General features: G+C 50.5%; 1 protein-coding gene across 2 annotated transcripts in view; it reads right to left on the bottom strand.

Moving 5' to 3' along the window:
* The window catches only part of BDKRB2 (bradykinin receptor B2), a 32,223-nt gene extending 10,600 nt beyond the window's left edge, over positions 1 to 21,623 (bottom strand). The window contains exon 1 of one of the 2 annotated variants that reach the window (XM_032287491.1): positions 21,400 to 21,623. The gene's annotated coding sequence lies outside the window, so the exon portion shown is untranslated. The remainder of the gene's footprint in view (positions 1 to 21,399) is intronic. The other variant, XM_032287489.1, reaches the window with a different exon arrangement.
* Positions 21,624 to 21,924: the final 301 nt, after the last annotated feature.

Here is a 21,924-nt window from a genome sequence, read left to right on the forward strand (position 1 = left end):
AAGGTAAGCCTCAGGGCACAGCAGGCAGTGGGTGGCGGAAGGGGCGATGTCGCCTCATAATCCCTATCAGCCTCAACAGCAGGAGATGTGTAACCCTCAGCAGGGTTCCCAAGAGTCCCTTTTCTTTTCTTCCCTGAAAAGAAGGCTAGTGCTGTCTGTAGGGGGAGGATGGGGTTCTGGGAAGTGACTTCCATTCTCAGAACTCCCAAACAGAACTGAGTCAGAAGATCTGATTCAATCCCAGACATATACATGTGAGTCCTTCCAGCATTTGGACACTTTCTGGGCTTGAAATGTTCTGGAAACATTTTCAGGGGGAATGCGGGGGAGCCTGGAGAAGCAGAGCCCCTCACCCACCCTGCTTTCTGTGTGCAGGGGAGGAGGAGGCCTGCCGGCCCGGCTGTGCTCACCCTCGGATCTCCTGGGCTTATTTTATTCTTGACCTTTTTATCCTGTTCACTGTGGTTAGATTATTCTGGGCAGTGTGTTTTATATCTTTCCCCACACTGCGGTTTTCAGTTTTAATAAAGGAGCAATTTCATCTGACATCCTAACACCATTCCTTCCTCTTAAAAAAAGAAAATCTCTCTCTTTAAAAAAAAAAAAGATAAATAGACCGGGCACAGTGACTCATGCCTGTAATCCCAGCACTTTGAGGCTGAGGCAGGCGGATCACCTGAGGTCAGGAGTTCAAGACCAGCCTGGCCATCATGGCGAAACCTCGTCTCTACTAAAAATACAAAAATTAGCTGGGCAGGATGGCAGGTGCCTATAATCCCAGCTACTCGGGAGGCTGAGACGTGAGAATCTCTTGAACCTGGGAGGTGGAGTTTGCAGTGAGCCAAGATCATGCCATTGCACTACAACCTGGGTGACAGAGCAAGATTCGTCTCAATATATATGTGTGTGTGTGTATATATATATATATATATATATCAAAGAGCATTTACAACTAATATGAAAATCTCCCAGGGTGTTCCATCCCTGGACACAGCGCTTTACGTATGCCACATCCAACCATGTTCTGTGGCTGTGGTTTTACATGAAACATCTTATCACGGGAATGTTCCCATGTTGCTCCATGGCTGTTGTAATGGAGCCTTCAAAAAATGCATTGTGTTTGTTTATTTTTGTTTATTAAACTGTTCTTTTATTCCAATCCTTTTAAATTTTATTTTATTTCATAGTGCCACAGCGATGTTGCTGTATTCCCTGACCTCCAAGGATCTCTTCTGCAATCTCACCCGGGAGCCTTTGCTGGGGCTGCCCCCTGCCTGAGTCCCTGCCTGATTCCATCACTAACCCTCCTTGACCTCTAGATGCTCTGCTGTGGTGAGTCTGTGGGTCCGCCTGGCTGGACGACAGGCCCTGGTGATTCCATCCCACGCTAATCTCCGTGTTGCTGTCAAGCAGCTTATCTGTGTGGTGACAGTCCATAGCCAGCAGGCTTTCACTAAGGAAGCTTGTCCTCGACTCCCTGCATAGCCCTGATTCAAACAGTTGAAAGGACTTCAGAGCAGATCTGAGGTTTCCTGGAAGAAGAAGAAATTCGGCTTGCAGGCAGGAGCTTCTGTCCAAGGCTGAATGTTCTGGCCTGCCCTTCCTGGCAGTTTTCTCAAGGGATTTCTGACTTGCCTAATCATCCCTGCAATCACGTAAGCCAGTTCCTTGCAATGCATCTCTTAATCTATGTCTCCTATTGGTTCTCTTATCCCCCTTCAAGCAGGAGGTTCTCTTCCACCTCAACCTGCCTCCTGCTTCTACAACGCTTATCATAGGGCACAGCTATGAGTTGCTTGTGTTGTTATTTCATTTCTCTGTAAAGTGCCTGACACATAGTAGGTGGTTAATATATTATGGTTGTTGAGTGACTGACAGAGGGCAGGGTGTGATCCTTATTTCTCGTCTTCTCCCCAGCAGACATAGTTGCTGGGTGGAGGCAAAGGGAAATGGAGCTTACAGTGTGCCCACCTCTTCCATCCTCAACACTGCACTGAGTGGCTGATGCATCAGTATTCCCATGTTTCAGATGGGAAAGCAGAGGCAGAGAGGCAACCTGAGATAATTCAGGTCACCTTGCTCATCAGAGGCAGGGCCAGGATCCAAGCCTTGGTCTGCCTGGGCCCAAGTGTCAAGTCCTTTCTCTGGCTCTGGACTGGCTCCCACCCAGCAAGGTTCTTGGTGCAGGTGATATGGACAGGAGGCAGGGAAATACTGGGTAGGGGAGGACAGTTCTCTGGCAAAGACCCCATTTGCAAGCCTGGTTCCATGGCCCTAAATGAGAACTTCACATTCCTGTTTTCCTGCCTGAATATTGCTTTTTCCAAAACCACCCTGACCTGCCATGTGCCCCATCATGTACCCATAAAAACCCCAAACTCCACTGGCAGAGGAGCAGAGCAGCATGGCAGAGAAGGAGTGAAGAAAAGAAGTGCCTGAATGTGGAAGAGGCAGCTGGACAGTTGGCAAAGAGTTCAGCCATCTGGAAGATTACCTTCCCACTCCATCCCCTTTCCAGCTCCTCATCCCACTGACAGCCACCTCCATCACTCAATAAAACCTCTGCATTCACCATCCTTCAAGTCCATTTGACCTGATTCTTCCTGGATGCTGGACAAGGACCTGGGTACCAAGAGTGCAGAGTGTAAAAGGCTGTTGCCCTGACCCTCCACTGAGTTGGTTAACAGTCATCTGTGGATGGCAACTGCTAAAAGAGCATTAATTGTAACACACCCCTAGGTGGTACCATGGGGCCAGAGCCCAAAAGCACTTGCCCCAGCCCCAGCACCTGCTTGCCTGCATGCTTCCCTCCCCTCCCACAAGGGATTTGAGCAACTGAGCTATACCCCTCTCACAAGTCCCAAGAAGAGGTCCAGGGAACTCTCCCATCTCCCAGGGCAGGCCCCACAGAACAGTGAGGGATTGAGCGGGTTCACAGTGAGGGACTGTGTTAAAGAAACTTCTCTTCCCAGGTCCGCTAGGGGAGGGGTTTCAATTGCAGGAATTTCCCAGCTCCATCTGGTCACCAGAGCGGTTTCAAATGTAAAGTTCTTTTGAGGGCCAGGTAGGGAAAGCCAGGTGGGGCTCTTTTGTCCCAAATTCCTGCTGAAAGCTCTGAGAGGAGGGGGCTCTGTAAATCAGGGTTGTAGAATAAGTAGCCAATTCAGTATCAGAGTCAAAGATCAATCACTCCAGAGGAAGTCTGAAAGAACTCCTCTCATTGGATGAGAACATGAATGGGGAGGGAATAACTCAAGGATTAAAACTTCAGCTGCTCCTACCCAAGTTTTTATTTCCCGCTCTGTGTTCCCCACCCACAACAGCGTGGGAGCTGCGTGTCTCTCTCTCTCTCTCTCTCTCTCTCTCTCTCTCTGTCTGTCTGTCTAATAAATCACTCTTCTGCAAAACTCTCTGGGTGCACGATTTTATTCCAAAGGTAAACTCACCATGCCTCCCGGGCCCCTTTCACCATTCTTCGGGGTTAGAGAGGCCAAGAAACTATGAGCTCTGGGAGCTGGGTACACTACCCAGTTACAACAGGATTGGCTGCCCTGGAGAGGATGCTTTGGCTTATGGCCCTCCAGGGAACAAGCTCTGTGCAGGGGGCAGCTTGGACCTGGGGTTAGCTGGCCGCAGCAGTTGGGGGCTACTGGGGAGTCAGTAGCACAGGTCACCAAAGTTGACAGCCCCCCAATGCCCCGCAACCCCCGTGGCTCTTGTGTCCCCCAGGGCTCTGATGGGTGTTCTGTCCCTGAGACAGGTTGATGATGCAGAGTTTCCTACCTCCATAAATCTGTCTGGCAATCTTGCCAGCCACTTTTGATTTGGGGCTTGAGCCGAGTTTGGCCAGCAGGCTGCAGAGGAACAGCCACAGTGTGCATGTATGCGTGGGTTTTTGTGTGTGCATGTGCATGTTTGTGTGTATGTGTGCACGCATGTGTGGTGTACATGCATGTCGGTGTGTGGTGTGTATGTGCACGTGTGTGTTTGTGTGTGCATGCATGTGTTTGTGTATGCACACATGTGTGTTTGTGTGTGTACACACATGCATACATGCATGAATGTCGGAAGAGCAGCCTGGAGATGTCCCCAGTGGGTTGGAACTACACAAGTCTTGTGGTTTCATGACTGAGGTCCACTCCTTTTCAGAAGCCCAGCTCCCACACTTTACCTTGGACAAGTGGCTTAACTCCTCAGGGCCTCAATTTCTCCATCTGTCAAATGGGATAATAACAGCACCTACTTTGTGGGGTTGATGTGAGCACAAAGTACGTTCATAATTGCAAATCTCTTAAACAATGCTTCACACGCTTCAAACACTCCAGAAATGCCAGTATTTCCTTTCTCTCTGTGTGATATCTGGTTTCTATCACAATTTTATTGGAGGAAAGCGTCCTGGTACTTAAGAAAAAAATGCCCAACCTACCTCACCCTCTCTTTTGCAGAGGGGAAAATTGAGGCCCTGAGATGTGATATGATGTCTACAGCCACACAGCAAGGCAGTGCCAGCCTGGAGGAAGAGCCCAGGCTTTGTTCATCTCTTGCTGGAGTGGCTTCTAGGAGTTGGACCCAGCTTAGAGGGGCTCACAGTCTGGGGCCAGGGCTGCAGCCCTCGGGGACACTCCCCAAGGGGCCCTCTGACTTGTGCATAGGATTATTAGACTGGACATATTCCTCCCTCCTTTCTTTCACCTTTGGAATTCTTTCCAAGTGAACTTTACAGAATCCTGGAGTATTAGTGTAGCAAGGGCTCCTAGACATTATTTCATCAGAACCCCTCATGTTACAGAGATGGGCATGGAGGTTCAGAGGCAGAGGGTAGGCATTCTACCAGGACACACAGCCAGTTTGGCGGAACCCAGGTCCTAGAATATTGGTATTCAGCCAGTTTGCTTTTTAAAATCATCCTACAGTGCCCCATCGCAGGTGGAAGGCAGGGCGGTCTGTTAATATTGCCTGATTATCAAAACCAAGATCTCACCCCAGGCTGAGGCAGAGGGGTAATGGGGGTGGAGAGTGGGGAGCTGACATCAAAGGTTCAGAGCAGTGGCCTTTGCGTGGTGCTTACGATGCCCTCATTCCACTTTCCTATATGCCATGAATGTATACCGGGAGAAAATAGAAACCCTCACCAGAAAGCAAAACCAACAACCACATACAAAGGAAGGCTGCAGGTCTGGAGGAGTGTGTGTTTCCCAGAAAAGCAATTCCTAAGGAACAGCTCGGGCTCAGAAGTGAGCTGTACTGGGTGTGCCCAGGAAGGTTGTTTCTCCCGCAGCCTCTCCAGCCCCCTGGCAGTCTCCGGTGTCCTGGGGATGGCACAGGCCCCACTGGGGTGGGACGGGAGGGTGGCGGGCGGGGTCTCTGCCTCACCAGCTGCTGGCCCCGTTCCTCCACCACGTGCAAGCCTGGGCTGTGACCTTCCTCCCACCTAGCTCAGTATACAAAACAAGGGGGAGGAGACACAGTAAACAGAGAACGCTATGCAGAGAAAAAGGAATCCTGAACTGGTTTGGTCCCTGCCCAGTAAGCAGGCCAAAGGAACAGGGGAGAACACGGAGTTTGGGACAGATGGACTTTTATCTCTATCTGCACAGGGTAATATCTGGGGTCTTAGGGCTTCCCACAACACACCCTGGGTTCTGAAGGGACCTATACTATTGCCCTTTCGGATCCTGGGAGTGACTTTCCTGCCCCTTTCATCCCTTCCTTCCTTCCTTCCTTCCTTCATTTTACTCCGTTCAGTGTGACACGGCAGCACAGGCCAGACATGGTGGGCAGGGCAAAAAAACTGGGATATCAAGCAACATCTTAGTGCCATCCTTCAAGGGCCGCCTCCGATCTCACCTCCTCTAAGAAGCCTTCCCTGACTTCTCAGCCAGCCGAGATCCCTCCCTTGTCTGAGACTATATAGCAAAGAGGTGTATTGCAAAGGAGTGTTGTCCGGGAGTCATAGGCCCAGGACCAGGTGTGCCCTTGGGTAAATGCCTTGGCATCTCTGGGCTTTAATTTGCTCATTGGGAGTATGAGGGGTTGTAATAGATGATGCTGGAGACCGTTGTACAACCATGATGTCCTTAAAGAGGGGGAAGCAGTGAACTCCCCATCCTGAGAGGCATGCAAGCAGAGGCAATGGGATCAGCACACTGAATTTGCAGAGGTTCGGCTCCCCACCCATTGGCACCCAAAGGCTCTTTTGGAGATGGGCAGAACAAGTCTGTCTTAGCAAGCTCCCCTTCACTGGGTGTGGCACAAAGGAGGTGGCTCCCTGCCTTGCTCCCTGTGGCTTGTGAAGATCCTGGGTCCTGGCCCTGACCTGTCAGTCCTGCTCACAGTCTTGCCCACATCAAAGCCTCATCCTAGCCATGTGACCTTTGTCCTCAGTCCAATTCCGCTTGGGAGGTGGAGCTCCTTGGAACTGAGGGAGTCAACCTTCACAATTCCAGAGCTCCTGGTTCTGCCAATGTTATGCCTTTTCTAGAAAGGAGTGGGAGGGAAGCATGGTCCTTAGAGTTGATCTGCAGGAAAATGGGCCCAGAGTCTCTCAAGACTGGAGAAGAAGAGAAGACAGGAAACGTTGAACCCTGAGCCCCAAGCAAGAATATTCAGGTCACTCCTGAACTCAGGTGTCAGAAGAACTTGGGACATTTCTTGGCTTTGCCTCCACTGGCTGATGACCTAGGGCAGGTGACTTAACCTCTTGGTGAATAAGGATGACATCCCTAGAACAGGGGATTGGGAGCACTGTGACAATGTGCAAAGTGCCTGCAACATGTCTTCATTTCATTTATATTGTTTCCACATTTTAAAGCACATTACAGGTAAACCCCTGCAATATAGGGACTAATACGATCATCCCCATTTTGCAGATGGGTGAACAGAGGCACAGCTAGCAGGACTGGGGTCTGTGTCGTGGTGTGGATAAACTCATGCCTAAAAAACCTCCTCCAGCTTCTCCTGAGCTGCTGGAGGGACAACCTCATGCCTCATTCACCTTTGAGACCCCTGACTTGGTGTAGACTCCTGATAGACACTTCTAAAATAAATACCCCTGGTGTTTCCTCTGACTTGCCTGGGGCCTCATAACTCACAGGGGACGGTTGGGGACTGGGACCTGGTACTTGGGCTCCTACTGCTCTGCTCTATGCCCTTGAAGGCTTCTGGACAAGGGTGGGATTCTTTGGTCTGACAGAGGAGACAGAGGCTGTGGTGTGCTGGTAAATGGTTAACAACTGGCTCTCTGGAAAAAAATGCCCTGACTGTAGCATTTGCACATTTCTATGGTATAAATACTCTTGCAGTGGCCAATTTCAAGTCCAGTGTAACAACTGGCTCTGGGCCTGGTTGGCCACCACAGTCCCAGGACCACCTCCCTGACTCCCCCGCCTCCACCACCTCCACAAAGGGCAAGAGCCCTTCCAATGCCTAATCATCCTTCAGAACCAGCTTGATGTCACTTCTCTAGGAGGCCTTCCCAGCTGCTGTAGAGGGCGCCCCTAGCCCCAGTGCTCCTATCATGGCTGTCGGCATACCTTATGGAAACAGCACACTAAACCTTCTGTCTTCTCCCCACTGTATCCCCACTGCTCAGCACTGGCCCTGGGCTATGACAGGGACCCAGGAAATATTTGTGGAAAGGACAAGTAATGATGCTGATGCTGATATTGACAGCAAATGCGTGTATCATCTGCAATGTGCCAGTTCTATTCTCTTTTTTGGGGGGCTTGGGTCTTTCTTTTTGAGACAGAGTCTTTTTCTGTCATCCAGACTAGAGTGCAGTGGTGTGATCTTGGCTACTGCATCTTCTGCCTCCGAGTTCAAGTGATTCTCCTGCCTCAGCCTCCCGAGTAGCTAGGATCACAGGAGCATGCTGCCATGCCTTGCTGACTTTTGTTTTTTTAGTGGAGATGGGGTTTTGCCATGTTGGCCAGGCTGGTCTTGAACTCCTGGCTCAAGTGACCCACCCGCCTTGGCCTCCTAAAATGCTGCGATTATAGGCGTGAGCCATGTGCCCGGCCATGCCAGCTCTGTTCTAAGCACTTCACAGATATTAACTCATTTAATCCCCACAACACTCTAGATGGGTTTTTTGTTTTGTTTATTTTATTTTTTCTAGACAGACTCCAGCTCTGTCACCAGGCTAGAGTGCAGTGGTGAGATCTTGGCTCACTGTAACCTCCATCCCCTGGGTTCAAGCAATTCTCCTGCCTCAGCTTCCCTAGTAGCTGGGATTAAAGGCGTGAGCTACCATGCCTGCTAACTTTTTGTATTTTAAGTAGAGATGGGGTTTCATCATGTTGGCCTGGCGGGTCTCGAACTCTTGTCCTCAAGTGATCCACCCGCCTCAACTTCCCAAAGTGATAGGATTACAGGCATGAGCCACTGCGCCCAGCTCTAGATGGGTTTTTATGTCCTCATTTTGCAGATGGGGAAACCCAGCCTCAGTGAATCAGAGGCAGAGCAGGGACGGGGCTCAGAATTCTCTCATGTCCTTGGGCTTCCCTTGTCCTGTAAGATGGGTGGGGCCAGTAGGACTGCCCTCATTTTAAAAAGACAAAACAGGCTCAAATTCCAGTGAGGGACTTATGGACATTTAGGTAAAGAGCCTTGGCTAAGGTCATCCCACTATTAAGTGAATGGGGATGTGGTAGAATTAGCACTTAGGGGTCTTAAGGGCAAAAGCGCTTTGTAAACCATCAAGCAGCACGGACACGCTAGAGCCAACGAAATTGAAAGAATCTCACCATTTAGAGATTTTTAGTCCAAACTTTACTTAACAGGAAAGGAAACTAAAGCTCTGAGAGGGAGGTGACCTGTCCAAAGTCATGCACGAGCATCTCAACCCTGCCCCCTCCACTTTCCGGTCCCACAGTGGCGCTCATTCTTTAGTGGCAGTAGGCACTGCACTCAGTTCATGCCATGGTGGGTTTGCATGACAGTCCTTTCCCTGAGCCTCACGGTTGTCCTAGAGGAACTTGTTATGCCCATTTTCGACGAAGGGACAGAGACTCAGCCAAGGGAAGTGATTGTTCCCAGCTCACAGGCTCCTAAGTGGGGACCTGGGAGACCTCACATACAAAACCACCAGAGAGATGAAAAGAAGTGAGAGAGAGTTGGGCTGATTGTGGTCAAGTGCGTAAGACAGACCTGGCTGGAGGAGCCAGAGACTGGGGCTCAGAAGGGGCTTAGGGATCTCTGCCTGATTTTTGGTCACTCAGCAGCTTCTTAGAGCCTGGGGGCTTCCTGGATGCATGGTCTGTCCCTGCCTTGGGGCTCCCAAGACAGGTGCCCTGGCTGGCCAAAGGTCAGCCTGGGGCTGGCACTACTGGGAAAGGGAGGTGACAGCAAGCTCTGGGATAGACCCCCAGCTCCCCACTTCACCTCTCTGAACCTGGGCTTCCTCATCTGCAAAACGGGGACCCAGTTGTCATGATGGTGAAATGAGCTAGTGCCACCAGACGCCTAGCCCAGGGGCTGGCATGGAGCCCGCATCCATCCAGGGCAGCTGCCTTCAGTGTTGCTATTGCTATTATTATTATTAGACTCGACAACGTGCCTTTGAGCAGGTGGCTTTTGCTCTTTGGGCCTCAGGTTCCCCATCTCTAGGGCAAAGGAGGTTGATAAGATAGGTTATTTTGTAAAATCTTCCAGCTGTGACAGTCTGCTACGACTGGCTTTCTTAAATCTGTTCATTCTGGTGCTAGGTGGGCCTCACCATTGTAGTGACTTCCTATGAATACATATTGCAGTGTTGGTATTTGCACACGCACACACATAGACACACACATGCTGTCCTTCTCCTTCATACCATCCTGATTGTCACACACCCTCAGTCCCTTGAGCACAGAACAGGGTGTTTGCTTATCAGAATCTCTCCTCCTGGGGAAGCGTCTGTGATCAGTGAATGTTTGCTGAGCTGAGTTGCCTACGGCAGTAGTGAATTCCTTGTCACTAAAGGTATTCAGGCAAAGTCTAGGAAATGCTTCTGATGAGTTTGGATCAAGATTTCTTAAATTCTATAGATTTAAGCCCTAGGACTATGTATGGGTGCCCCACTCAATGCCACAGCCCCTCACCCCTTGGCCTTTCCGGTTCAAGATACACATTTTACATTTGTAGGATGTATGGCTACTGGAGGTGCGATTGTATATCAGATACGTGGGCTGGATTTTCCCTTCATCCTCCCACAGTGCTGTAGGATCTTCTCCTTCTCCTTTCTCCTCCTCCTCCTCCTTCCTCCTCCCCCTCCTCCCTCCTTTCTCCTTCTCCCCCTTTCTCTTCTTCCCCTTCCCCCTCCCCTCCTCCTCCTCCTCTTCCTCCTCCTCCTCCTCTTCTTCTCCTTCCTCTTCCTCCTCCCCCTCCTTCCTCCTCCTCCTCCTTCCTCCTCCCGCTCCCCTTCTTCTTCTTCTGACTGCTGTTTCTTCTTCTTCTTCTTCTTTCTTCTTCTTCTTCTTCTCCTTCTTCTTCTTCTCCCTCCTCCTCCCCCTCTTGTTTCTTCTTCCTCTTTTTTCTTCTTTTTCTTTTGTTGAAACAAGGTCTTGCTCTGTTGCTCAGGCTGCAGTGCAGTTGTGCGATTATTCCTCCTCCTTCTCCTTCCTCTTCCTTCTCTTCCTCTTCTTTCTCCTTCCTCTTCTTTTTTCTTTTTCTTTTGTTGAAACAGGGTCTTGCTCTGTTGCCCAGGCTGGAGTGCGGTGGTGCAATTATAACTCACTGCAGTCTCAGCCTTCTGGGTTCCAGTGATACTCCCACCTCATTGTCCCAAGCAGCTGGGACCACAGGATCATGCCACCACAGCTGGCTAATTTGTAAATTTTTTGTAGTTATGGGATCTCATCCAGGCTTGTCTCAAACTCCTGGCCTCAAGCAGCCCTCCTACCTTGGTCTCCCAATAAGCCGTATGCGCTACCATGCCTGGCCTACTTGCAGGGAGCTGGGAGGGACAGAAGAATTCTGCTCCCTATTATGTAAATGCCCACCCTCCAGGAACTGTGATTTGTAGCTCTGTTGGTAAGAGGGGTCTTGCTCCCTGGCCCGGGGCAGTGAGGCCTTTGCAGGCCCTAACTGAGACACGGGCTATATGGAGGCCCTCGGGTTTGTCATCTCTGCTGCTACCAAAGGTGGAAAATTCCCACTTCCTTAGTTGAGATTGAGGAGGATTCTGACATGCATGAGCTTGCCTACTTTCCTTGGTATTTCATTTTTGGAGCCACACACAAAATCTTCCCAGATGCTCTACTTGGCCCTGTGAATCTGATCCGCAGGCCTGTGCCTGGCAGAGGGCATGCCACAGTGACTCACCACCGACTTGCTCTCCACAGGAGCCGACACAGGGAGAACGGGAGTCACAGCTCTGTGTCTGTGCGTACTGCAGGGTCCTTAACCTCTCTGAGCCTCAGTTTCCTTATCTGTAAGATGTGATTGATTATTGGTACTCAGTTTCCTCATCAGTAAGATGGGATTGATTATTAGTAAGTGCTCAATTCATGTTAGAGATGACGATTAATAAGAGTTTGCATCTGGTAAGATGCCAGCTCCTCTGTCTCCAAGGATCCACCTTTGCTACCTGCTCCTGCTTCCTTCAGAAACGCCTGTAGTTTGCAAGTATTAATGATCCAGTTACATACTGAGGGAGGAAGGCAGATGGCGGCTTCCAGTATGTTCCCTGAATAGGGTCAGGCAGGAGGAGAGGATTTAGTGGCTCCCAAACCTGTCCCTAGATGATTTAATTTTTGGATAATTCAGTAAAGCAAATCCAGAACCTTCAATAATTACTTCCCCTTTTTTGTTTGGCATTTTTGAAAATAATCAAAAGGACAGGAAAAGCTTTATGCACAGAGATATTCCTCATCACATGGAAGAGGGACATAGAAAACAACCTAATGTTTAGGACCAGGGAACTGGTACATACACGGTATTCTATCCCTTCCGTATGCATCAAGCAGACATGAGAAAAGGATGCTCCTTAGAGCTCACCAAAATTGAGAGAATGTTTCAAATAACATGTTAAGGGAACAAAAAGCTGGGTAACCAAATTGTATATACAACAAGCTTTAAAAGTTGAGAAGATAAAATACCAAATTATTACCGGGGATGATTGTCTTTGAGCATGGGATCATAGATTGCTGTTGGGTTTTCTTTATTCTTTGTAGTGGTATGCAAGTTTTCTATGAAGAACATATATTGCTTTGGTAATAAGAATTTTTTTTTTTTCTTGAGACGGAGCCTTGCTCTGTCACCCAGGCTTGGAGTGCAGTGGTGTGATCTTGGCTCACTGCAACGTCCACTTCCCAGGTTCATGAGATTCTCCTGCCTCAGCCTCCTGAGCAGCTAGGATTATAGGCACACGCCACCATGCCTGGCTAATTTTTGTATTTTCAGTAGAGACAGGATTTCACCATGTTGGTCAGGCTAGTCTCAAACTCCTGAGCCCGTGATCCGCCTGCTTCAGCCTCCCCAAAATGCTGGGATAACAGGCGTGAGCCACCGCACCCAGCTGGTAATAAGAATATTTAAATAAGCCAAGTGTTTGGAATAAATTATGGGTTTATTTATGTAAGAAAGATAATCAGCCAATTTGTGCTTAAAGAAAAGGCTTTGCTTACATACAAACTAGTAAAGAAATGCTCAATCATGTTTGAATTTAAAGTGAAATGTTTAAACTATTTATGAACTGTTCGTTCAATGATGTCCCATAGCATCCAACCACCCTTCCTCAGCAGGTAGAGTCAGCGGGCTTCTAATAACCTGAAAAAATCCAGCAGCTGGGAGCCAGTGGAGAGAAACTCTGGAAGATGGGATTTCCTACCGGGCTGCAAAATCCACTCATTCTCACGAAAGGCAGCCTGGTTCCATAATTTGGTGTCCCAGTAAAACAAAGGACAAGGACAGAGACAAACCCTTCCCCAGCCCCCAGCCTTCACTTTGACTCACATCTCTGCCGGCTGGGTTATGTTTTGAGTGATTTTTCATGAAGTTGCAGGCATGGCATTTTCAGGGCACCGTCTAACATCTGAGCCTGTCTTTCTGCTGCCTTCTCTTGTGAAGAACTATTCAGCATCACACATGCTTCTCTCCCGGGTCTACAGCGGCTCCTCTGGTGGCTCTGATGCATTCGCTGCTGCAGAGAAGCCTGAACCCAGCCGGATTTTTCTTGCTTTATGGATTGCCTGTCTCCGCCCCTGCCAACTCTCCAACCTCCAGTCAATCTGGATGCTTATAGTATTCCCTTTTTCTCTTTTCCACTCAAAAGTGCTGTCAGAGGTATTTAGGGGACAGTGTCTCGTCTCACCCCTTTTCACAGCCCGTGAGCCGGGCAAGGCTCCATTGTATAGGCGAGGGTTTGGAGGCCAGAGAGAGGAGGGACCAGAACTCAAACCACATTTGGGGATTTGGGGGCATCCCTGGCCCTCCCCTGAGGCCATCCCGACTCTGGCATGTGAGGGAAACCTGCTATGTAACGAAGGAGCCTGGATATGGGAATCTCACCAGGGGTGTTCAAATCCCAGCTCTGCTGGTTACTAAGGGCGGTACTGTAAGTGTGCGGCCTTTTGTCGGAGCCCGGTCCCCACTTGTGGGATAAAGAGCATTGTCCCCAGCAGGAGGGCTGTTGTGAGGATCCAGTGTGATCATCCCTGGCACTCAGGATCAACCAGCCTTCCTGCTAGTTCCCGTCTTATCTCAGGAATGACAGTCTCCTCTCTTTTTCCCTAAATCCACAGATTGTTCTGCCAAGTGATGGCCCCAGGGGCCCTCACCTCCTATTTGGACTGTGATGTCAGCCACAGAAGCCACAGTCCAAACAGACTCCCAGAAGATACGGCCCAGGCCACTTGCAGGGGAAGTCCCCATGACTGCTACTCATCCTCATGGAAAACCTGGGGACTGGGGAGGACTGGAGGGCAGGGAGTGAGGGGACATGCAGGATGCCCCTGTCACAGGGCGGATGGCTCTGGCTGGGGCTTTGGATCACTGCCCACCACAGGGAGGGCCAGGCCAGGGACTCAGGCTCCTACCCACCCCTCCACCCCAGCTCCTCCTTCCCTTCCTGCCCCCTCCCTGCCCTGAAGCCCGGCTGGTTTCCCCTGCCCTGCCTGAGCAGCTGTAGGAGTTCCCGCCTCTAGGCCTTTGCTTATACAGAGAGGCAGGATGTGATGGGAAGACAGCCATTTCTCTAACTAGCTCTGTGTCTCCCCTCTAGGGACCATTTTCCCAACTGTCAAGTGGAGACATAACACCTACTTGGCAAGTTTAGCAGGGTGGATACTTGTGATCGTTTGGGGGTGTCAAGGGTACCCTGGCGCTCAGACACATGTCCATGGCACTGGGCAGTCTCCCCTGCCCTTTCTCTCCACTGCACGCCCTCCCTCACTTAGGCAGACCCTCTACTTTACCTGGGTCTAGGTGCCGTGTCCTCACCTCCTTGCATTTAGCAATCTGTCAGCCCACCTTGTTTTTCAATGGCCTCAGTGTTTCAGAGCCGGGCTGCGCTGTTTTGCATGGACCTCCACAGGGAGTTCCCAGTTTTCGTAGGTAGTTTCCAAATCTATTATTTACAGCTGAAGGAACAAAGGATCCCAGAGACCACATCGCTTGCCCTAGGTCGCACAGCAGCGGAGGAGTGGGGTGGGATTCAATCCCTGTACCTGGCTTCCCAAAGAGGAGGAGCAGGAGGAGGAGGGAGAAGGGAAGTGGGTGGAGAGAGAAATCATCCTTATGCAAGTCCATCTCCCTAATGTGCCCAAGCTACAGTTCATTTGAGGAGTCCTCATATCTTTCACTATTTTTGGTTATCACCAATGATCAGCACCGACCCGTCATCTGCATGCAGACCCTAGTCCGTGTGTAAGCACGCCTGTATCAGGTGTGCAGGCCCTTTCCTGCCTCCCCTGCTGTGTTCTTGTGTTCTAGCCATTGTTTTCTGGATCTTTCTGTTCAAAGAAGACCCAAGAGGTCCCTTCTCTCGCCTCTCACTTTGCTAACTGACCAGTGGGCTCCAGAGTGGGGGTGATGCGCCCAGGTTCAGCTGTGCATGTATGAGGTGCAATCGCGGAGGCTCTGTGAGGACTCCAGAGAGCCTCCCCCTGTGGTCAGGGAGTGACCCCCGAACTCTTAGAGCACAGCAGGTGCCAAGCACGAGCCTGGGTTCTAGGGGCTGAGGGAGAGGTCCAGTCTTTTTCCTCAAGTGTCTTCCTGTTTAGTAGGGAAGGCAGGGCACGGCCTGACACTTCCTGAAATATTGGGGCCCAAATCTACCTTGAAGGGAGCTGGCCGTGAGCTGTGCACATTTAATAATCTGTCAATTTAAATTTTTGTGGAGATGTGCAATTTGCTAATAGTTTGGAGCAAGGAGGGTTTCTGTCCTTTCCCGAGGCAACTGGCATATGAGCACAGGTGACAAAGAGTGAGGAACAGGTTTGGGAACCCCGAGTCTCTTGGCTGGTGGGACTAGGAGGAAGGGCCTGAGGAGAGTGGCTTTTGGGTGCAGGGCAGATCAGTTGCTAAGGTAGCTTGTTTCACGGTGTAGCCCACCTGTTTGGAAATCCCCAGAGATGTTAGCAAGTCCTTGGGCACTGTAAAGGAAAATAGAAATCTTGAGACCCCCGAACTCTTTATGCCAAAGGGAAAGTTAAGCCTGGAGACTGAGTCAGGCAACATTATCACCCTTCTAAATGACAGCTGTTACCCCACAACCTTAGACCTTAGCCAGACCCCCACAGAAAGGAAAAGGCCTCAGACATCTCCCCATGACTGCCCCCACAAATCGTCCTTTGCTGGGTGAAACCTTTCAAGATGTGAATCTTAACATAAAACAAGCACAGAGCAATTGTAACTAGAGGTCCGCAATCCAAGCCTAGCTCCTCACACTGACGTCTGTCAGATTCACACTGATGGTGCTGATCTTCCCAGGCACCACACAAAACAAGGCGAGGACGGGATGAGATCAGTCCTCCCTCTGCCTCACCCGCTCCCTACATGCTTTCTCCACTTTGAGGACATGGTCTAAATAGGGTGAAAGAAAAATAAAATTAAAATCCCAGGACCCCCGACTCAGTAAGCCCTAGGGAAATGTCCAGCTGGGAGCCGGGTCACGCAACCTACCTCCCGTTTTGTGTCTAAATGGATAAGACACATTTTACTCCCAGTGAAATTCCTTGTGGGTCCCAAGATCTTTACTCACAAGCTGCTCTGTTGTATTTCACCCTCGTGATATAAATTCACGCTTATCTTCACAAGTATGGGACAGAGGATAGAACCAAACGTCATCCCTCTGCTCACCTGAGACAAGCACATATCTGACTGCTTCCTATACACTATGATGATGATTATTATTTTATTTTCATTTTTTTGAGAGATGGAGTCTCTCTCTGTCACCTAGGCTGGGGTGCAGTGGTGCGATCTTGGCTCCCTGCAAGCTCCGCCTCCTGGGTTCAAACCATTCTCCTGCCTCAGCTTCCCAAGTAGCTGGGACTACAGGCATGCGCCACCATGCCTGGCTAATTTTTGTATTTTTAGTAGAGACAGGGTTTCACCACATTGGACAGGCTGGTCTCGAACTCCTGACCTCAGGTGATCCACAAGCCTTGGCCACCCAAAGTGCTGGGATTACAGGTGTGAGCCACTGTGCCCAGCCCTATGATTATTTTATCTCATATAAAAATGCAGATTGACTGAGCCCCAGGTGAATGTGTAATTGCTGATTCCTCTGCCTGCTTCTTTCACATGAAAAATGTGCATTCAGTGAAGTTAATCAAAAGGCTCAAAGGAGTGCAACTGCTTGCCTCTTTTAGCTCCCTTCCCCCTCTTTTTCTTCTCTCTTTCCCCTACTGCCTGCCCTTTTCCCTTTAAAAAGCGAAGCTCCCTCTTTGGAATAAGCATGGGCCAGAGATGTTTCCTGTGGTTTTGTGTCCCTCTTTCCTGGGTATGCCCTTAACCTTGATAAAATAAACTTCAAAAATAATGGAGACCTGCCTCAGTCAGTTTCTCTTTGATTTACAACACTAAGCCTTGTGAAAAGCCCTTTGGAGAGCATAGGCCACACACATTTTTTGCGGCTCATGTTTTTCCCAGGTGCACCCTCAAACTCTCAATAAATGTTGATTGAGGTTTATCAACTCAATAAACCTCGATTGATTGAGACTTGCCACAGTCTGTCATTTTGGTTAACAGTACCCAGACCTCAAATCTCCAGAGCAGGGCTGCAGCACCCGCATGGGTGACCAGCCTTAGTGCCCCATGAAAACCAGGTGATTCTCATATACAACAAAGTTTGGGCTTTCTCCGGCAGACTGCCCCTGCCACTGGAGTGTGACCACTTAGGAAACTCGCAGGGAAGAGGAGAAGTGACCTCACCACCACGACAGCAACCACAGAGGCGGCGGGCTGTGCTGGAGCCTGGCACTTCACAGTTCACAGCACCCCACGGACATCCCCGCAGGCACTGCGGATTTCCAGATGTCGCTCAGCTGGGCCACTTCTCTGTGCCTCACCACTGCCCTTCACCAGTGGCACAGATCAGAGAGGCTCAGAAGGTCGGCAGTAGATGGGATGGGACAGTCCAGAGTAAATCTACAGTTTGAGCCCTGAAGAGAGGCGTGAGAAGGACTCTTGCTGTCAGTACCCACAGATGCATTGCCTGGACACAGGAGCGTGTGCATGTCAGAGGGGGCTTTTTTCTGGACACCCTCGAGCGGTTGTGGCCTTACTGCAAGGCAAACGCAACCTCTGTGACTGTCCCAGGCCCCCGCTCCTGCCTCCATAAACCATCCCTCTGGTACCTGAGCACCTGCAGTGTGCCTGACATCCCCTTTCACTACACCAGCACAGAGGTAAGCCTCCCAGTGGTCATCAAAAATAGAATGATGATCCCCATTGTACAGGAGAAGAAACTGAAGCTCAGTGAACTTTCCTCGTCAGTAAGTGACACGGTTGGAATTCAAACCCAAAGTTGTGTTCATTCCAGCCTGCTTTATGCTGTGATGACCTTTTTGGAATATGTGTGGGGAAGGGGAGGGACACATGTTTCTAGCTTCCAGAATCCTCCAGAGCCCATTGTGATGAAAGAGTCAACGAAATACTTCACGCCTTTGGTTTGTTCTAGAAAGCAACCCTGGGGTGGGTGTTTTGGGGAAGCAGAGCCTTAAGTCCCCATGAAAACCAGAGGGGCTCAGAGGAGGAATTGAGGAGTTAACACTTTTCATGGAGGCAGATTTAGTAGCTGTGTTATTTAGCTCAGAGAGAAGCAATAGGACTAGAATGGTTCCAACCCCAAGGAACAGAAAGTGGACCCATTGCTCAGTGGGGGACAGCTGAAGGAAGAGTTTTTAAATAGTAGAACTCTCCTGAGATGGAATGAGCTGCCTTGCAAAGTAGTGAGCTCCCCATTCCTGGAGGCATGCATGCTAAGATGGATATTCATGGGGCAGGGAATCCCTGAACTGAGTGGATGTCAGAAGTGGTGAACTGGGGCCTCAAGTCTTGGCAGGTCTGATTGTTTGACTCATGACCCTGAAGTGCTGTAATTGTCCTAAGTGCCTTCTGAATCCTCAAAGCTACATGCAGACCTGCTCTGTGTGCCTCTTGTTTTTTAAAAGAGCAATTTTAGATTCACAGCAAAATTCAAGAGAAAATGTGGAGACATACCATATATCCCCTGCGCCCACACATGCGTAGCCCCCCACTACTGACATCCCCCATAAGAGCAGTCCATTTGTTGTAACTGACGAACCTGCATTGACACGTCATCATCACCCAAAGTCCATAGTTTTCCTCAGGTTTCACTCTTGGAGATGGACATTCTGTGGGTTTGGACAAATGCATAATGATATGCATCTGCCATTATAGTATCACACAGAAGTCTCACTGACCCAAAAGCCCTCTGTGCTCCCCCAGCTCTCCCTGCCCCACTCCCATCCTTCGCCAACTCCTGGCAACCACTGATTTTTTTTGTTGACTCTCTCCATAGTTTTGCCTTTTTCCAGCATTGTCACATATAGTTGAAATCATACAGCATACGCCTTTTCAGAGCAACTTCGTTTACTTAGTAATAATAGGCTCTGTGTGCTTTCTTATTGTCTGTTATGTGAGCAATATTTATTCATTTAACTATTCAGCATTTCAGCAAACACTGACCCTTGTTGGACTAGGCATCGTTTTAGTGCAAAGGAGGCCACTGTGAGTGGATAAATGAGGCCCCTGCTTTCGTTCTGAAAACCAGAGTCCTCTGGTACTGTGATCTGAATGCTTGTGTCTCTCCAAAACTCACCTGTTGAGATGTAATCCCCAAGGTGGTGATATCAAGAGGTGGGGCTTCTGGGAGGTGATTAGATCATGAGGTCCCCCTCCTTGTGAATGGGATTGGTGCTCTTTAAAAGAGGCCTGGGAGAGCGTGTTCACCCCTTCCACCATATGAGGACGCATAGAAGGTGCCATCTATGAGGACTAGATCCTCACCAGACATGGAATCTGCCAGTGCCTTCATTTTGGGCTTCCCAGCTTCCAACACTGTGAGCAATAAATGTCTGCTTTTCGATAAATCACCCAGTCTAAAGTATTTCTTACAGCAGCTCAAACGGACTATGACATAGGGCAAGTCTGCAGGGTTCCCTCTGCCCTGCCCAGGTGGCCTCCTCCCTGACCACAAGCAGCACAGGTGAGGGGGCCACCCCCATGTTACCTCTAGAGTCCCGGAACTTGTTACGAAGTCAGTCACTATGTTAGCAGAGACCATGAGGCGCAGCTATTAGGTTGGTGCAAAAGTCATTGTGGTCTTTGGCATTACTTCTAATGGCAAGAACCATGATGACTTTGGCACCAAACTAATATTTTCACTGTTGGGTCCCACGGGCAGGCAATGACCAAATTCAAAGACCTCAGATCCTCTGTGCAGGCCCAGCCATGGGAACCTCCCCCTGTTTGCAAGGGAAGGAATCCCAAAGAGACTGAATCCTAAAGAGATTGAGGCATTTCCTGGGACATTGAGCGAAGGGTTGGCTGAGACTGTGTCCCCGCTCTGAGACTCAGTTTCCTCATCTGTGCAGTGAGAGGCTTGTAGCACAGGGTTGCAGGGAGAGCTGGGATGAGGCCTGGGGTCCTGCATGTATGTGGGGACAGCACACATGCTTCCTCTTTTTCACCCAAAGACGGCTTCTCCTGGCTGTCCTGTGCTCCTACCCCAAGCAGGGAAGCAGCAAATGCTTCCTCCAAGCTCGTGGAACTCACAGCTGTGGAATGTCTCTTGCTGCTCCCAGGGCCGAAGGACACAGCACCCCAGGCAGCAACTGTTAGCAATGTCCTCTGAGGTTGCTCACCTGTCCCCGCACCACCTAAGCCCTTCTCCCACTCAGAAATGGAATAAGAAGTGGGGTTGGCCCGGAAGCCCCCCATCGCCCCACACCTGAGCCAGGGCCGCCGCTTCCTGCAGGCTGGGGAGCCACAGGCGGCCTGTGACTCAGTGAGGCACATTCTGACCTGCCCAGAACAGCAACACCCGCTGCCCACCCCCACCCAGGCTGCGGAAGTGACCTACTCGCAGCAACTCGAATCACGGCTGCCATTTATTTAGCGCCTATGACATGCGTGGTACTGCACGGGCAAGAGCCCACCCCTATCTTTGCATAAAGAGGAACTGCCAGGTCTTCTTTATGGCTCAGGAGACAGGGACAAAATGATTTGCCCAACAACATCACCCACAGGGTGAGAGCAGAGCTGGAACTCCAACCCGGACTGGATGCAGAGCCCGTGCTCAGAACACCTGCACCATCCTACCCCTCTGCTCCGGTCAGCCAGGACCATGGGAAGAGGGTCGCTAAAACTATCGGAGATAAATCACCATCACGTGCCTCTTGGAGGCACATCAGCCAGCATTCACAAGCCCCTCCTGTCCGCTTCTCATTTCACCCTGCCATCCCCAGAGAGCCAGCGAGCAGGCTGCTTTGCAGACACATAAACTGAGGCTCAGAGAGGTTGAGTAGCTTGTCCAGGGTCACACAGGGCCAACGAGCGGCACAGTCGTTGAGTGAAAAGCCAGGTTCTGGAGCCTCCAGCCGGCACCCGTCCCTGCTGCACCACGCCTCGATGCTTTACTCCAGTGTCCACTCAAAGTATGTGAAAATCCAGTCACGGAATCCCTCACACACACTAGACACACACAAGCCTGTCTGTCACCTTGATTCAGAGAAGAGACGCCTACGACACACAAACAGGGCAATTACTCCTGCTGGGAACCCTTCCCCATCGCCTGTCAGACCTCCCCTCCAGAAGGAAGGAAACTTTTCCCAACTCCCCTCCACCAGAGGGAAGCTTCTCCCTGCTGCCTGCCCCCCCCCCCCCGCCTCTGTGCTGGGACAGCTTGTCCTCCCAGCAAAGGTGAGGCGGCTGGACCAACCCCTGCCCGGCACCCACCTTCTCTGGAGCAAGCAGCATGGACACTTCAGTCGCTCCCTGGGTACTGTGGGGCAGCCTGATGTCCCCACCGTCCGCACCCCTCCTCGGAGCCCAGAAGCCGGAGCTGGAGTGGCGGCGGGAACAGCTCATCTTTCAAGGGCTGGGTGGTGATGTCATCAGCCTCCTGGGCACTTCCCCCTCCGCCTCCAGCCCAGCTATGTGCCCTGCCCAGCCCGAGCGAGGCTGGCTGTTGGCCCAGGATGGCTGTGGCCACCTCCGTCTCCACTCCGCCACCTTCTGAGCCCTGGGGACAGGCGAGGCTCTTGGAAGATTTCCAAGTTCGTGCAGCCCGCCTGCCCATTAGAGTCGTGGGGTGGCAGAAGCGTCCCTCCCGGCTGACTACAAAGTGGCCTGTGAAGCACCACGTGAATAAATTCGCCTCACATAACATTTATTTCTTATCATTATTTATTTTCCTGAGTTGGTTGTTTTGTGTCTGAGTTTTGGGTGTAAACAGTGGGCGTTTATGCGGAAGGTGTAAAC

This window comes from Sapajus apella, unplaced genomic scaffold, assembly GCF_009761245.1.
Source record: "Sapajus apella isolate SASKATOON/1434 unplaced genomic scaffold, GSC_monkey_1.0 scaffold20, whole genome shotgun sequence".
NCBI classification, from domain to species: Eukaryota; Metazoa; Chordata; class Mammalia; order Primates; family Cebidae; genus Sapajus; species Sapajus apella.